We start from the raw sequence: 17,032 nt of genomic DNA on the forward strand, positions 1-17,032 counted from the left end.
ATGAGGTGACCAGAACTGGACACAATATTCCAAGTGTGGTCTAACCAGGGTTTTATAGAGCTGCAGCAAAACCTTGCAGCTCTTAGATTTAATCCCCCTGTTAATGAAAGCCAAAGTACATACGCCTTCTTAAAAATTCTATCAACTTGGGTGGCAACTTTGAGGGATCAATGGACGTGGACCCAAGGTCCTGCTGTTCCTCCACACTGCCAAGAATCCTGTCATTAACCCTATATTCAACATTAAAATTTGACCTTCCAAAATGAATCACTTTATATTTATCTAGGCTGAACTCCATCTGCCACTTCTCAGCCCAGCTCTGCATCTAGTCAATGTCTTGTTGTAGCCTGCAACAGCCCTTGACACTATCTACAACATCACTGATCTTTGTATCGTGGACGAAGTTACTAATCCACCCTTCCACTTCTTCATCAAAGTCATTTATATAAGTACTGTCTTCTTTTGGCTAGCCAATTCTATGTCCAGACAACCAAATTTCCCTGTATCCCATACCTCCTTACTTTCTGAAAGAGTCTACCATGGGGAACCTTATCAAATGCCTTACTGAATTCCTCTACACCACATCCACTGCTCGACCTTCATCAACTTCTCTCATCAGATCCTCAAAGAACTCAATAAGGCTTGTGAGGTATGACCTGCCACTCTCAAAGCCACACTGACTATCTTTAATCAAACTCTGTTTTTCCAAATAGCCATACATCTTATCTCTCAGTATCCTTTCCAGTACCTTGCTTACCACAGACGTAAGACTGATTGGTCTGTAATTCCCAAAAATTTCTCTATTCCCTTTTTTGAACAGAGGAATAACATTCACCTTCCTCCAATCATCCGGTACTACTCCCATGGAGAGTGAGGATGCACAGATCATCACCAGAGGCACAGCAATTTCATTCCTCGCTTCCTGTAGTAACCTTGGATATATCTGGTCTGGCCCTGGAACTTATCTATCTTGATGCTTCCCATAATTTCCAGCACATCTACTTTCTTAATGTCAATCTGTTCAAGCCTGTTAACCTAGTCCTCGGTTTTCTCACCATCAACAAGGACCCTGTCTATAGTGAATACTGAAGCAAAAACTACCTCTTCAGACTCCAGGCACAAGTTCGCTCTACTATTCCTGATTGGCCCTAACCTTTGTCTGATCATTCTTTTATTCCTCACGTAAGGGTAGAACGCCTTTGGGTTTTCCCTAATCCTTCCCGCCAAGGCATTTTCGTGTCCCCTCCTCACTCTCCTCAGTCCATTTTTGAGTTCTTTCCTAGTTACCCTGTAATTCTCTAAAGCTGTGCCCACATTCTTGCTTCCTCAACTTTAAGTAAGCTTCCTTCTTCCTCCTGATGAGTAGCTCCTCTTTTCTTGTCATCCAAGCCTCCTTCACCTTATCATTCCTTGCCTGTCTTAGTGGGACAAAGTTATCCAACATTCGCATCAAGTGCTCCTTAAACAGCCTCCACATCTCTGTTGTGCATTTCTTGTACAGCAATTGTTCCCAATTTATACTCCACAACTCCTGTCTGATAGAAGTATAATTTCCCCTCCCCCAATCAAATACCTTCAGCATACTGTCTGTTGCTGTCCCTCTCCATGGCTGTGGTAAAGGTGAAGCAGTTGTGGTCACTGTCACTGAAGTGCTCTCCCACTGAGAGATCTGACACCTGGCCTGGCTCGTGGCCGAGCACCAAATCCAATATGGCCTCCGCGCCCCCCCAAGTTGGCCTAACTACATATTGAGTCAGGAATCCTTCCTGGACACACCTCATAAAATAGGCTCCATCCAGACTATCTTCACTAAGGAGGTTCCAATCAATATTGGGGAAGTTGAAGTCACCCATAACAACAACTCTGTTACATATGCACCTTTCCAAGATCTGCTGTCCAAACAGTTCTTCTATCGCTCTGCTGCTATTGGGGGGCCTATAGAAAACATTCAATAAAGCGACTGATCCTTGCATCTTACTGACTTCTCCACAACAAAGTGTGTCACTCCCAGCCTCGATCCTGCCAAATCATTTTCAAGAACAAACTGAATTCCTGGAACTGACACTCTGTCAATCACTCCCACTGTAATTTCCCCAGTCTTAAGTTGGCAGTCCAACCCGATCTTACATCGGGGAAAGCTAAATTTCTGTCCATCTATCCCACAAATTACCACACTCACGGGTAACAGATCAGAAGGAATGCATTTTCGCTCATCTCTTATTATCAGTGACTGGTTAGATCCTGTATCTCTCAAAAGTATAACTTCTTGTTCTTCTCCCCCTGTTTTTTCTGAGTAAACCTTACCCACGGAGGCAAATTCTTTGTCGAGATCAGGTACTACCTCTATAGCCAGTCCCTGTCTAGGCTGTGCACTCTCCTGCAGCTCCTCGGCTCTTCTTGGGGGTCTCCTTTACGACCTTCACTAATGCCACTGGCTTAACTTCTTTTACCACATCTTTTCCCACTGTGCCTTTCTTTAACAACCAGCACTGTGATTTTACATGTCTCACCTTCTGGCAGTGAAAACACCTTTTCCCAGTGCCGTTCTGAAATCACCAGCACTGTAATTTTCTATGCCCCACTACATTACAGTGAAAACACCTGAGGCTTTTTCACCTCCTGTCCACCCTCCTGGGCTTCTTTTTTACAGGATCTTGACCAAATGGTCCAATTGGCTGAGAAGTGGCAGATGGAGTTTAATTCAGATAAATGCGAGGAGCTGCATTTTGGGAAAGCAAATCTTAGCAGGACTTACACACTTAATGGTAAGGTCCTAGGGAGTGTTGCTGAACAAAGAGACCTTGGAGTGCAGGTTCATAGCTCCTTGAAACTGGAGTCGCAGGTAGATGGGATAGTGAAGAAGGTGTTTGGTATGCTTTCCTTTGGTCAGAGTATTGAGTACAGGAGTTGGGAGGTCATGTTGCGACTGTACAAGACATTGGTTAGGCCACTGTTGGAATATTGTGTGAAATTCTGCTCTCCTTCCTATCGGAAAGATGTTGTGAAACTTGAAAGGGTTCAGAAAAGATTTACAGAGATGTTGCCAGGGTTGGAGGATCTGAGCTACAGGGAGAGGCTGAACAGGCTGGGGCTGTTTTCCCTGGAGCATTGGAGGCTGAGGAGTGACCTTATAGAGGTTTACAAAATTATGAGGGGTATGGATAGGATAAATAGACAAAGTCTTTTCCCTGGGGTGGGGAGTCCAGAACTAGAGGGCATAGGTTTAGGGTGAGAGGGGAAAGATTTGAGAGACCTACGGGGCAACTTTTTCACACAGCAAGTGGTACGTGGATGGAATGAGCTGACAGAGGATGTGGTGGAAGCTGGTACAATTACAACATTTAAGGGTCATTTGGATGGGCATATGAATAGGAAGGGTTTGGAGGGATATGGGCTGGGTGCTGGCAGGTGGGACTGGGTTGGGTTGGGATATTTGATCGGCATGGACAGGTTGGACTGAAGGGTCTCTTTCCATGTTGTACATCTCCATGACTCTATGACTCTAAATTCTTACCAGTAGTCTCTACTCTTGGTGTCGTAATGTAGGATCTCATCTTCTCCCAACTTCTATCCCTCACAAGAGGAAATTCTGGCTGAAACTTTGTCTTATGCACCAACATGTACTGATCTGCTAATTCTGCTGCCCTTCTCATTTCCTGAACTTTCTGTTCCTCCACGTGAATTCTTTTCATATCTGGAAGTGAGTTTTTCAACTCATCCAGCTGAATAATCTCTCTTAGAGTCTCAAAGGTCCTATCTATTTTTAAAGCATGCACCCATCGATCAAAAGGACTATTTTTAATTCTTTCGAACTCAACATAAGCCTGATCTGGTTCCTTGTTTGTGTTTCTGAACCACTGTCTGTATGCCTATGGTACCAATTCATAAGCACTTAAAATAGCCTGTTTTACCTCTTCACAATCCCTTGACACCTCATGCTTTGCGTACCAGTTTAGTCTGAACTAGCATTACCCATAAATCCTCAAACTACTCCAGCTGCCTAACCAATTATTCAAATGAAATAAAGAATGCTTCAAAATCTTTCTCATCAAAGTATGACAGAGATTTGAGATTATATATATATATATAAAAAACACTATCTTCTCTTTTAATCTTAATCCTGCTGACCTGACTTTGCTGACTAAGTCGCAACTTCTCAAGTTCAAACTCTCTCTCTTTTTTGTCTCTCTCTTTCTTCTCTCTTTCTTCTCTCTCGCTCTTTGTTTATCTTCTGACTCCATTTTCCTCAATTGTAAATTTGAGTTTTTCTACCTCTGCTGCACTTTTCTATTTTTCTGGCACACCCAAGTGTTTGAGTAACCCGCTTACAATTTCAGCTTTACTTTTGTCCTTGGTTAAACCCAAATCTAACTTCTTTGCTCATTCTAAAGCATGGCCTTTTTCTTTCCTTTTAAACTTTCTTGGCAAATTTGAGAATCACCTTCAAATCCTAGAACCTCTTTAGCAATTTAATGAGCCATTATTCTCCCTTTTAATTTACTCAACCACAAGTCACCAAGAGTAAACAAATTGCCTCACCTATGTGTTATTTAAAGATCTCGGACACTAACCTCCAAGTGTTTAAACCTGCAGGGACTTTTAATACCCCCAAATCTATTCAAATCTGTCTAAAACAGTTCAAATCCCAGGCGAGTCCCCAAACTGTTATGACATGGGGTAAACCTCTCTGTTAGTTTAAAACCTACAATACATAAAGGATTTATCCTGTGCAGTAATCTGTGCAGAAAATTCAAAAGGTCAAGAACTATTTAAAATAAAATTTAACAACTTTCCTTCTTTAAGTATAACAGAGAATAATTAACTAACAACTATATATAACTGCTCTCTAAGCTATCTTTTACCTTCCCTTCTTTAATATAAGTCCGATAAAACTCCCTATTACAATTTATAAAACCAAACCTCTTATCTCAAAACCAGGCAGCTTTCAGTTTTCTCGGTATTCCGGTCATTTTAGGTTAGATTTCTTACAGCGTGGAAACAGGCCCTTCGGCCCAACAAGTTCACACCGACCCGCCGAAGTGCAACCCACCCAGGCCCATTTCCCTACATTTACTCCTTCATCTAACACTACGGGCAATTTAGCATTTCTAATTCACCTAACCTGCTCATTTTTGGATTGTGGGAGGAAACCAGAGCACCCGGAGGAAACCCACGCAGACACAAGGAGAATGTGTAAACTCCACACAGAGAGTCGCCTGAAGCGGGTATTGAACCCGGGTCTCTGGCGCTGTGAGGCAACAGTGCTAACCACTGTGCCACCATGCTGCCTTTTCTTCTTCTTGGGGATTCTGCTTCACAGTTTACTGATCGATAAAGGTACCTTTTAAAAGACTATCATTACATGTGGGTAGCTTGACAGTTCTCCCCTCAACTGTTCAATTTTCCCTGATCTTATACTCCAAAGCATCATTGGCCTTTAAGATTGTCAATATACTAAATTCAAACTGGATTGGATTTGGTATTTGGTATAATTTAAACTGATTGGCCTAATTCAAATCTGTTTTGTCATTTCCAGGCAACCAGCTCCCTAGCTACCCCAGTAGCTGGAGCACATGTTACATTGTATCTTTTTTTCAGAACCCTTGGTGTATCAGGTAGTTTTTGCTCACTTTTAACTCTCTTAATGGTACAATGCACCCACATCTTCATAACAATATGACGAGTCTAGTTGAGTTTCTGGGTAATGATAATCCCCTGGATGTTGACCATGTAGTGATGTAGAGATGTAGTGATGGTAACACCGTTGCATATCAAGGGGCGGTGATTAGATTGTCTCTTATTGGAGATGGTTATTGCTGGCATTTGTGTGGCGCGAATGTTACTTGCCACTTGTCAGCCCAAACCTGGATATTGTTCAGACCTTGTTGCATTTGAACATGGATCAGTGTTGTCACAAACTACTGAATTCAAAGACTTAAAGGTCTTAATGGCACCTTGACAGGTGCTGGAGGTGGAAGACATAGGGATGGTGCAGATGGCTATGAATAGGTGGATGGGTGGTGGCATATCATACAGTGCCAGCTAAAGGTAAGTGACTGAGTCAGTTGCTGAGTCCTAGTGGAGAGTGAGGATGAAGTTTGGTCTTAAAGATAGGGTTTGGGGCTGTAGTTCAAGTGTCATTTGGGCTTGGTGGAGACAGTGTGTTTATGTTTGGTGTTGGGGAGATCAACTTCATAATTAGGAGGAAGTTAGATCATGTTTTAATTGCTCTAACCTTTCAGTTAATTGTTCAAGTGAGTAAATTTGGAGCCCCCCCATCGTATGGGAGCCATTTATCAAGGGCTCTACGTAGTTCCTAGGCAGGTACTGCATAGTCAATGCATTAAATCTTCCACATCATCCCAATGTCCAATTTCCAGGATACGTCTTGTCTCCAACCACCTGGAGGATGGAATAATTTGGGCCAGTATAAAGATTTTGCTGATTAAAGGGAAATTTGATGAACTCCTTGTTGCCGGCAATATTATATGTCAGGAAATATGCAAGAGGTGAGGCTGAAGCATCGGGGAGAGCTCACAACTCCAAATATTCATTCAACTGGTCCTCCGAGCACCACCTATTCACATGTGGCAGACATTGCTTATTATATATTGGAATTATCAGCCATTGCAGAATCCATTAATCAGAATTAAAGTAAGTCATCCTTGGTCCGTGGACTATCTAAAAACAACTCTATGTACAGCAGGCAGTTTAGATTTCTGTAATTTTAATGAACAAGCATATGTGTTTGCATGTTTTCACTTTTCAATGAAACTACTGTTGGGACTTTATGAACCCAGCATGATTAGTGGTGGGAGACAGATGGCTAGTAAAATGCTGGGGATCAACAGCAGGAATGGCAACTTCTTGACTGGCCATGATGAGGTGTTCATATATTTTGCAATGTGCCTTGTGATACCAACTTCACTGTGTGGCATTATGAATATTGCAGGGCTGCAGGCCCTTGCTCAACTTCAGCAACATCAGACTCTACCCCTGCTTCCTCCACACCAGTGACATCCTTAACTGAGCAGTGGGTCTTGCGATGATCAACTGAGAGGTTGTCTCTGGGATAATTGTTGGTTCAAGCCTGATACCCGCTCATTTGGGCTTGGTACTTTGTACCTTCAGATAAAGGTATGCCCTATATTAAATTGATGACTTCAGACCAAAATATGGAAGGTATTGGGGCTAGCTGTTAGACCAATGCCACTTGGAGCTAATCAGTGCAGATAAATTACTGAAAACTGAGTAAAATATTCCAAATTTGATCACAGTCCTGCCTCTCCTGGTGCACACTTTTGTCATACTGAAGAAAGCGTTTAGTCTCTGCCATCAGAATCAAGACCAACAATTCATTTCAACAATTCCAACAATTCAAGACGAACAGTTATTTCCTTTAATAATGAGTTCTGCAGATATGACCCATATTATCAGTAACTACTGCTCCACTGATGTGTTCTTCTAGGCTTCCAATTTTGGCAAAAGCAATTTCAATCAATCAAATTAATCAACTTTATGATAAAGTAAAATATTGTACTAGAAAACATTTTTTGTCAGTGTACTGCAATTAATAGAAGTGTAGTTTTATTCAATAGATATATCTTTAAAGACCAAAGTTCACAAATGGTAAAAACTAGAATATGAAATTATGAAACAGTAAGATGAATGTTGTCAGAATTAATGACTTCAAAATTTTCAAGTTGATTTAACCCTTAAAATTACAAACAGCTGTGTGAATATGTACTCTTTCACATTATGTTTGTAAGGTATGTATGTTTGTATTAAAGAAAACTAGCTGTGTGACCTACAGATGATAATTGAGGCCATTTATGTGTAAATGAGCCATGCAATAATGGCATTAATTCATGTATAGCGATATTTTAATGAGTCCAGACAAATCTAATGAGTGTCATTTTACATGTTACTAGAAATATTAAGATTATCAGTATTTCAAGGAATAAAATGTACAGTTATTTCCTTTAATAATGAGTTCAATGTATTTTCTGAAGTGGCATTGTGATGTTTAAGTTTTGTTGAGATGTGGTGTTCTGTATTGTCTTTTCTGAAATGTGTGGTTATAGAAGTATGCCAGAATGTGTCCATGTAGTTAATTTGCAAAAGCCATCTTAAAAGCTTGTATTAAATCTAATTTGATCCATGAGGTGGATTATGGATCATGTAGGATTTGAGCTACTGGCCACAGTTGTTGTCAGTGTCCATTATTGCCATGTATTTCTCCGATCAATAGTGTTTAAGTCAGTGTTTGTTCTTAATCTTTGGTTGCGTATTCTGCTGATCTTAGTGAGGTATACCACAACATAATAAACAACAAATGCTGGAGATCGGTGTGTCAGACAGCATCCATGGACAGAGAGCAAGCTAACATTCTGAGTCTTGATTACTCTTCATTCGAGGTGAGGTGAAGTGTGGAGGGGACAGCATTGATGCTATAGTTTGGAGGGTGTGTGTGTGTGTGAGGGAAGTGGGTGTAGGATGCTGGTGGAGAAAAATCACCCTACATTCACTAGCCCCACCTCCCCACTATCTAACAATCTGCCCTGCCAAACAATGGCATGAATGCTGTCCCCTCCACACTTCACTCAACTCTGATGAAGAATCTTCAAGACTCAAAACGTTAGTTTGCTCTCTCTCCATGGATGCTGTCTGACTCACTGTGATCTCCAGCGTTTGTTGTTTTCAGTACAGATTCTAGCATCTACAGTAAATTGCTCTCACAGCTTAATCATACTGACTCCAGGAAACCTGGCACTATTCTCAGAAAACAATTTCTAAAATGAGATAAAAACCATATTATCAGAAATCAAACTTAAAGCTATACATTGTTCTGTCCATTTTAGAACCAGGTTTTCAAATAATATATCATAAAGCGGTTAAGATTGGAGATGTTCAAGAGACTAGAATTAGATAAACAAAGACTTTTCAGAGGGTTATAGGGTTGAGGATGTGACTGATGGAGAGGGATTGAAACATGAATTAGAATTATTGAGTGGAGGTATTGCTTAACTGGCTACTAATGTAAGCCTGCCAGAATAGAAATAAAGGGTAAACTGTTGAATATAAGAAATAGGAGTAGGTTTTTTGGCCATTGAGCATGCTTTGCCATTCAGTAATTATCTTTGATCTGATTGAATTGAATTAGCTTTATTGTCACAAGTACTCCGATGAGTGTAGTAAAAAGTTTGCAAGTGGCCATTTAGAGAGCCATTTTAGGTACAGAAGTAGCAAAGTACAGATTCTTCAGGCCACGTTCTTAGGAAAAAAAATAGAAAATAAATAATTAAGAAGTCTGGTATTGCAGATATGATTCGGACACAGAAAAACAAAAAGTTCAGAACAATGGTCCTTCCAACCCAGTCAACACTGGCACCTAGCCTCCAGTCCTCACTGGACCTTGACTCCATACTTCGATGCCAGGAGACCTTGAGGCTGGAAGGCTCATGCGATGCTGAAAGGCTGCCATAGGCCACTGAAAGTCTACTATGCTGGGTCAAGAGACCACCATGCCAGGCCGAGAGACTGCCGCTTTGGGCCGCTGACAGAGTGCCAGCCAGACCAGGAGACCACCAAGTCGAAAGGTCGGGAGGCTGCCTCTCCAGGCTAGGAGGCCGCTATGCTAGATTGGAAGGCTGCCTCACCAGTCACTGATTCCAGGCTGGGAAGTTGCCATATCAGGCAGAGAGGATGCCTTGCTAGGTCTATGCTGAGGCTAGGAGTCCGGGTTTGAGAAAAAAGAAGAGAGAAGAAGAAATGCAAAGAGAAAAAACCAGACAGAACAGATGAGCTCCAGCTGAAGCATCCTACTCCGCTGCCATCTTGGAACAGATTGTGGCCTTAGTCTCACTTCTCTACCTGCCCTCAACCCTTGATTCCCTTTCTATTTATTCTCATTACTACTGTCATCACTATCCTGCATCTTGCCATTTTCAAATTTCCCATATGTGAACTCTCCGCCACGGCCTTTTGAATTTAAAGCCTATAACCTACAGGTTGCCAGGTCACTGATTTTAATGCACATCATGTGAGTTCCATCCTAGTACTATAGCTTCCTGCTTCTATAGGTGAAATAAAGGTAGGAAATGTTCCTTCAACTATATAGAAACATGAAAAGAATTAACAGCGTAGGTATTGATCATCCAGGAAATGAGCCTGGGGAGTTAGTAATAAAGCGTAAAGTGATAGAAGATGAACTGAATTGAATAGATATTTTGTATCAGTCTTCACAAGAGAGAATGTAAGTAACATCCAGGAAATAGCTATATATCAGGAATTGAAAGTGAGGAAGGAACTCAAGAAATGTATAATTAATAGGGAGGTAGTAGAACATAGAACATAAAAAAGTACAGCACAGAACGGGCTCTTTGGCCCACAATGTTGTGCTGGGTTCAATCCTAATGTAAAGTATAATAACTTAACCTACACACCCCTCAACCCACTGCTATCTATGTGCATGTCCAGCAGTCGCTTAAATGTCCCAAATGACTCTGCTTCCACCACCAGCACCGCTGGCAACGCATTCCATGCTTTAACAACTCTGCGTAAAGAACCTACCTCTGGTGTCTCCTCTATACCTTTCTCCTAATATCCTAAAACTGTGACCCCTCGTACCAGTCAATCCTGCCCTGGGGAAAAGTCTCTGGCTATTGACTCTATTCCTCTCATTGCTTGTATACCTCGATCAGGTTTCCTCTCTTCGTCCTTCTCTCCAGAGAGAAAAGTCCGAGCTTATTCAATCTTTCTTCATAAGTCTAGGCAGCATCCTAGTAAACCTTCTTTGCCGCCTCTCCAAAGCCTCTGTATCTTTCCTATAGTAGGACGACCAGAACCGGACACAATAATCCAAGTGTGGTCTCACCTGGGACTTGTGGAGCTGTAGCAAAACCTCGTAGCTCTTAAACTCGATCCCCCTTTAATGAAAGTCAAAACACCATATGCTTTCTTGACAACCCTATCCACTTGGATGGCAATTTTGAGGGATCTATGTACTTGCACACCCAGATCCCTCTGTTCCTCCACTTTGCCAAGAATCCTGTCTTTAATCCTATATTCAGCATTCGAGTTCGACTTTCCAAAATGCATCACTTCGCTTATGTGCAGGTTGAACTCCATCTACCATTTCTCAGCCCAGCTCTGCATCCTGTCTATGTCACGCTGCAGCCTGCAATAGCCCTCGATACTATTGACTTCACTGCCAACCTTTGTGTCATCTAAAACTTTACTAACAAACCCCTCAACCTCCTCATCCAAATCATTTATAAAAATTACAAAAAGCAGAGGCCCAAGAACAGAGCCCTGCAGGACCCCATTCAACACTGACCTCCAGGCAGAATATTTTCCATCTACAACCACTCTCTGTCCTCTGTCAGCCAACCAATTCTGAATCCAGATAGCCAAATCTCCTTGTATCCCATACTTCCTGACTTTATGAATGAACCTACCATGGGGAATCTTATTAAATGCCTTGCTGAAGTCCATGTTCACCACATTCACTGCTCGAATTTCGGCGACAAATAAGATTTGTGAGGCATGACTTGCCCCTCACAAAGCCATGCTGACTGCCTTTAATCGCACTGTGCTTTGCCCAATAGTCATAAATCCTATCCCTCAGAATTCTTTCCAAAACTTTGCTGACCACACACATAAGACTGGCTAGTCTATAATTGCCAGGGATTTTCCTATTACCCTTCTTGAAAAGAGGAACAACATTCATCTCCTTCCAATCCTCAAGTATGACTCCTGTGGATAGTGAGGAGGCAAAGATCCTCACCAGCAGCTTAGCAACCTCCTTTCTTGCTTCCCGGAGCAGCCTAGGATAAATCTGGTTTAGCCCTGGGGACTTATCAATCTTAATGTTTTCCAAAATTTCCAGCACATCAACTTCATCAATGAGTAAGTTGTTATACCTATGAGTTGACAAGTCCCTAGGTCCTGATGGATTTCATCCTATGGTCTTAAAAGAAGTAGCAAATAAGATAGTTGATGCATTGGCTTTAACATTTCAAAACTCATTAGATTTGGGAAAGGTTCCTTTTAGATTGAAAAATAGCTAATGTAATTCCTTTATTCAAAAAGTAGGGAGGCAGAAAGCAGGAAAATACAGGCTGGTTAGCTTACCATTTGTCACAGGGAGAATGTTAGTAGTTATTTTTCTAGACATTATAACAGAACAATTAGATAAGTTCAAGGTAATCAAGCAGAGCCAACATGGTTTTGTCAAAGGGAAATCATGTTTAGTTAATTTATTGGAGTTCTTTGAAGAAGTTGCTTCTGCTGTAGATAAAGGGGATCCAGTAGATATGTTGTGCTTAGATTTTCTGAAGGCATTTGTTAGGATACCACATCAAATATTATTGCAGAAAATAAAAGCTGACGGTGTACAGGGTACCATATAGGCATGGATAGAAGTTTGGCTGGCTGACAGGGAGGAGAAAGTAGGTTTAAGTGGGTCTTTTTTGGGCTGGCAGGACGTCCCAAGTGATGTTCCATAGGTATCAAAGCTGGAACGTGAACTCTTGATAATTTATATAAATGATTGGGTGAAGGGACTGAATATTGGGAGCTAAATTTGCTGATAACACAAATATATGTAGAAAATAGAGTTGTGAAGAGGACATTAGGGACGCTACTAAGGGACATGGGTTAAGTGGGTGGGCAAAGATCTGGCAAATGGAGTACAGGGTGGGAAAGTGTGGAATTGTCCATTTTTGCAAAAAGCATGAATAAGAAGAATGTTCTGTCAGTGGTGAGAGGTTGTAGAGCTCTGAGATGCTGAGAGATTTGGGTGTCCTAGTGCATGAATCACAGGAAGTTAGTGTACAGTGCAGCAAATAATCAGAAAAGCTAATAGAATGTATTATTGTGAGGGGAATTAAATGCAAGAATAGGGAGTTTATATTTCAGTCATGTAGTGCATTAGTGTCACACATGGAGTACTGGATACAGTAATGGTCACTACCTATGGAAAGAAGTTAATGCATTGGAAACAGTTCAAAGACAATTTACTGGGCTAATAACTGGAATGAACAGTTTGCCTTGTGAGAAAAGGTTAGACAGTCTAGGTCTGTATCCTGTAGAGTTTAGAAGAGTCAGAGATGACTTAATTGAAACATCTGATCCTGATGGGACTTGACCAGCTGGATGTGGGAAGAATGTTTCCTCTTATGGGAGAATATATAATTAATGTTCATAGTTTGAAAATAAGGGGTTGCCCATTAAAAACAGCTGAAACATTTTTTCTCTGAGTTGAATCTCTTTGTAATTCCTTCCTAAAAGAGCAATTTAAATAGAACCTTTTTAAATATTTTTAAGGCAGATGTAGATAGATTCAAGGGATGAAAGATTATTGGGGTTATGCAGAAATGTAGCGTTGAGATTAAAATTAGATCATCAATCCCTTATTGAATGGCAGAGCAGACTCAAAAGAGCCAAATGATCTACCCTTGTTTGTTGTTCATATGTTCCACTTACCAATGAATCGGTGCCTATTTCTCCTGTATCAGTTCTTGGAGCCAACAGTCTATCCCCTTACATTGTGCAGATTTGGATAGGATGCATATTGTTCAAATAGTAATCTAAGGATTATTACCTTTGTGTTGCTATGTAATTTAATTCCTAGTTATTTGTATTCCCTGTGCTTTCTTACTCCATGCTTTTCGTTCCCATATGGGTCATGACAACTGGATCCTTCCCCTTGTTACACCAAGTCCCTCTTGAGGACTGAGGAGATTTTCGTAACCATGATATTAGGCAAACATCAAACCCTCGGGACTCTCAGTCTTTCCTGCAGCAAACAGTATCTATTCCCCGTAACTAATGGTACTGTTGCTACGTTCCTATGTACCTGTAGAATAAGTGCAAAAGTAGTGGCTCCACTTTTTTTTTCTGGACCCCCGTATCTGCGCCACATCTAGTCACAGATATCTATTCCTGACCATTAACCATGTGTGAAATACTTAACAGGTTCCCTCCTTAACTACCTCCTGAACCAAGATATCCAGCTAGCTCCTTCAGTTCTTGAAGTATCGTAGCTCATCAATTCTGAGCCAGATTTCCTTGGCCTGCTGATGATTAGGGCAGATGTGGATCACATTGGTGTTCACCATTTCCTTCAAGTTACAGCTGCAACACAAGATCTGCCCTGCCATGTCTATTGTCATGGAGTCATACAACATAGAACTAGGCTGTTTGGCCCAATTTGACCATGCCAACCAAATTTCCTAAACTGAACTAGTCCCATTTTCCTGTTTCCTCCATGTCCCTCCAATCCTTCCAATTCATGTACCTATCAAAATATCTTTTAAATGCTGTAATTTTACAATTTTCTACAACTGCCTCTGGCAGCTCATTCCATACATGCATTACCCTCTATGTATAAAAAAGTTGCTCCTTAGGTCCTTTTAAATTTTTCCTCACACCTAAAAATATGCCCTCTAGTTTTGGACTCCCTTAACTTGGGGAAAGACTTCATGTTTTGAAATGACACTCGATGGTTATTTGTAGTTGTAATAAGTAGTCAAACTAGTAAAATTATACATTTAATTTAGTATTTGTATCTTTTCAGTACTACTTTAGGAAAATGAAAGCAGAAAGATGTGCAGATTAGGTAAACTGGCCATGTTAAATTGCCCATAGTGTTTAGGGATGTGTAGATTAGATACATTAATCAGGGGTAAATATAGGATGGTAGGGGAATGGGTCTGGGTGGGTTACTCTTGGGGAGGGTGGGGGAGGGTCAGTGTGGACTTGTTGGGCTGAAGAACCTGTTTCCAAACTGCAGGGATTCTATGATTCTATGAATTCATCAACCAATTGCCTATTTGCTCACAAATTGTCTGTCAAACTCAACTGTTGGATCTCACTTGGTTTTCGTAGGACCACTCCTTATCTTTTAAAGTACCACTTCCCTGACTCGTTAGATTCCTGATTAATTCTCCATGTATTACAACATCATGACGCTCCCTAAAGGATATGACTGAACCAAATTAGTTTTGCAACTATTGACAGCGATTTCATGACCACCCTTAGAGCGAACAGATTTTAATTCCAGATGTGTTTATGGAATTTAAATCCCATCAGCTGCAATGTTGAGATTTGAAGCTGTAATCCCAGAGAATTAGTTGTAGAATACTTGTCTACTGACAGTACCACTATACCCCGGTCTGTCACCACTTGCCCCAAAGTGACAGATGCCAAAAGGACTCCGAGTTGGAGGCATGCAGAGTTATTGGATGGTTTTAGGGTTCTTTATTTCCTTTTTCTGTTTTTTAGCCTCAGTCCTTAATTTTCTTATTTCTTTTTCTCCTCTTTCTTCTTTCTCTGCCTTGTCCTTCTTTCTCTGTCTTCCATTTGGTCAAATAGAGAGTGGCAAATTGGTCAGTGCATTGATTATAGGCATTGGGAGGTCATGCTGCAGCTGTATAGGAAATTGGTTAGGCCACCTTTGGAATAATGTGTTCAATTCTCGTCTCCTTGCTATAGGAAAGATGTTGTGAAACTTGAAAGAGTTCAGAAAAGATTTTACAAGAATGTTGCCAGGGTTGGAGGGTTTGAGCTGTGGGGAGAGGATTAATTGGCTGGGGCTATTTTCCCTGTAGTGTCGGAAGCTGTGGGGTGACCTTATAAAGATTAGTAAAATCATGAGGGGCATGGTTAGGATGAATAGCCAAGGTCTTTTCACCAGGGTGGGGGAGTCCAAAGCTTGAGGGCATATGTTTTAGAGGGGAAAGATTTAAAAGGGACCTAAGGGGCAATTTTTAAGACAGAGTGTGGTGCAAGGGTGGAATGAGCTGCCAGAGGAGGTGGTGGAGATGGGTACATTTACAACATTTAAAAGACGTCTGGATGAATACATGAATAGGAAAAGTTTAGAGGGACATGGGCTGAATGCTGGGTGGTTAAAAAGGTTTCTTGTATGCATGTGTTCATTGCTCAGTCCTTTGAGAATAGTTGAAAAGTCATGCTGAGATTGTGCAAGACATTGGTGAGGCCCCTTCTGTATACCGTGTCTAATTCAGGTCACCCAGTTATAGGAAGGATATTAATAAGCTGGAGATGAATCAGAAAAGATTTACCAGGATGTTGCCAGGTACTGAAGGTTGGATAGGCTGGGACATTTTTCACTGGAGTGTAGGAGGTTGAGAGGCGTACGAAAAAGTTTATAAACTATTGAGGGATGTGGATAGAGTTAATGGTAATTGTCTTTTCCCTAGGATGGGGGATTTCAAGAATAGGACGCACATTTTTAAGGTGAGAGGGGAGAGATTTAAAAAAGATGAGGGGCAAATCTTTTACACAGATGGTGGACCATGTGTGGAATGAATCTCCTGAGGAAGTGATGGATGTGGGTACAATTATAATATTTAAAAGACATTTGGACGGATATATGAATAGAGAAGGTTTGGAGGGATATGGGTCAGGAACAGGCAGGTGGGACTAGTTTAGTTTGGAATTTTGGTCAGCATGGACTGGTTGGACCGAAGAGTCTGTTTCTGTGCTTTACATCTCTATGACTTTGAATCTCCAATAGCGGGGAACAATGGGTTGAAGTGGGTCTTGGTCCATTCTTCTTGGTCTGTCTCTACACATGCCAAAGACCCTTGGATTTCATTTGACTGTCCATCTGAGTTCCCCAAAACTAAAAGAGTTGTGAACCAACACTATTGGAAGACTCTAGAATCATCTGTTGTGCAACACCTATTTAAATACTGTGGCAGTTTTTCCAAAAAAAATGATACCACTGTGCAGTTATGTAGGGGATCTGCTAAGTGTATGTGCAAATTATATATAAGCATGTGCATTTGTGAGTATATATAATTAGTGCAAATATCTCCTAAAGTAAACTCACAAGACACTTTTCAAGTTACATGTTGCCACGCTGGATGTATTCATTTATTCCTACATTGCATAACATCCTTTATTTATCTTTCAAATGTTCACTAATAGTATATATCTGGGATGTAATTCTGCCAAAATTAATTTCAGTTTGAGACTAGATTGTCTACATATTACTTAT

General features: G+C 41.0%; 1 protein-coding gene across 1 annotated transcript in view; it reads left to right on the plus strand.

The window, feature by feature from the left end:
• The window catches only part of LOC132824059 (kinectin-like), a 337,358-nt gene that overhangs the window by 56,707 nt on the left and 263,619 nt on the right, over positions 1 to 17,032 (plus strand). The gene's annotated exons all lie outside the window — the stretch shown is intronic.

Source organism: Hemiscyllium ocellatum, chromosome 17 (assembly GCF_020745735.1).
Source record: "Hemiscyllium ocellatum isolate sHemOce1 chromosome 17, sHemOce1.pat.X.cur, whole genome shotgun sequence".
In the NCBI taxonomy this organism is placed as follows: Eukaryota; Metazoa; Chordata; class Chondrichthyes; order Orectolobiformes; family Hemiscylliidae; genus Hemiscyllium; species Hemiscyllium ocellatum.